The following is a 900-nucleotide window of genomic DNA, read 5'->3' as shown; positions in this document are numbered from 1 at the left end:
GATATAATGATAATTGTACTGTGAGCATATTTAGGTAGTAGAAATACATTCGTTTCCAATGATGCGGAGTTGAACTTAACGAAATTTCTTACCTTTGAAATGTTTGTAAAACCATACATTTGAAAAAAAATGGAGATTGAAAGGAGTGATCGTTTTGAGGGCGAAATGACATTGGCAAACAAGTATCCAACAGCGATATTCAACTGAAACAAATTTCTGCCAAGTGACCTTGTGTCTTTAAAATTCATTTAATTAAAAATTTAACTAATTTTTTAATTGATTTAAAAAACAAAAATTTAATTAATCTTTTTACACGTTCCAAACATGCTTATTTTAATCATTCCTTAGTTGCGATGCTAGCTCCGAATATCGCCTGAGTGAGCACACGTGCTATAATTGAATGTCAGTGTTTCAGTTAAATGTAATGCGAACGATGGCTCTTTTAATTCCCTGTTTTTTTCAAATGTGTGGGTTCAAAAAATTTCAAAGGTAAGAAATTTCCTTCAATTCAATCCCGGAATATTGGAAACTAATGTATTTCTACTATCTAAATATGTTCACAGTACAATTATCATTATATCTCATAACGAAAAAGAATTATTTTAGAACTCATTCTACCTAGAACTAATACATTATATCTTTTATTGAATTCATTTGCTCTAAAACATTAACTTTTCAGCATCCGTCGAGTACGTTATTCCGCGTGGCCAGCAGCCAGCTTCGGTCTTTGCCGCACGTTCGAAAAATAGATCTTTAATACGGCGTCAAAGGTGGCCGCACATCATCTCTACGCATCACAATTTACAAACGTTGCTGTGTATGTGGTGTAAATATCTCAAGGTAACTCGGTGATCCTTTTATTCTTGTCCTACTTAAACACAAAAAGTCAATGAAAAGCTG

Source organism: Ischnura elegans, chromosome 4 (genome assembly GCF_921293095.1).
Source record: "Ischnura elegans chromosome 4, ioIscEleg1.1, whole genome shotgun sequence".
In the NCBI taxonomy this organism is placed as follows: Eukaryota; Metazoa; Arthropoda; class Insecta; order Odonata; family Coenagrionidae; genus Ischnura; species Ischnura elegans.
This window is presented reverse-complemented; position numbering follows the sequence as displayed.